The sequence below is a fragment of the Myotis brandtii genome, unplaced genomic scaffold (assembly GCF_000412655.1).
Source record: "Myotis brandtii unplaced genomic scaffold, ASM41265v1 scaffold765, whole genome shotgun sequence".
Taxonomy (NCBI): Eukaryota; Metazoa; Chordata; class Mammalia; order Chiroptera; family Vespertilionidae; genus Myotis; species Myotis brandtii.
In genome coordinates this window covers 147,445-147,764 of record NW_005371056.1, presented here as the reverse complement: position 1 = coordinate 147,764, position 320 = coordinate 147,445, and the positions used below count along the sequence as shown (strand labels likewise).

The following is a 320-nucleotide window of genomic DNA, read 5'->3' as shown; positions in this document are numbered from 1 at the left end:
CTTCCGGCGTCCTCCGGCTGGCGGACATTTTGTCTTCCGTTCACGGACTCGTGGGCTTCAGCTCCCGGTTCTTGAGTGGGAGGAGGCGTGGGAGGCAGCGTCCCCGCGGTGCAGGGTGTGTCTGAGGCTCGTTGAACCCAAACAAGCTGGGATTGGGGCGCCGGTGCCTCCTCGGCTTAGAGACTTGGACTCAGCGGCACCCCATCGGACCCTCCAGCCTCGGGGCCGGCGCCGCTCGGGTCCCGCAGCCCAGGGCGCAGCGACCAGCACAGATATGAACGTTGAGGACGTGGCCATTGCCTTCTCTCAGGAGTGGGGGC

At 66.6% G+C, this 320-nt stretch overlaps 1 protein-coding gene across 1 annotated transcript in view; it reads left to right on the top strand.

The window, feature by feature from the left end:
• Positions 1 to 219: 219 nt before the first annotated feature.
• LOC102249999 (zinc finger protein 586) overlaps positions 220 to 320 on the top strand; it is an 84,093-nt gene continuing 83,992 nt past the window's right edge. Inside the window, exon 1 of the mRNA XM_014530708.1 lies at positions 220 to 239. The gene's annotated coding sequence lies outside the window, so the exon portion shown is untranslated. The remainder of the gene's footprint in view (positions 240 to 320) is intronic.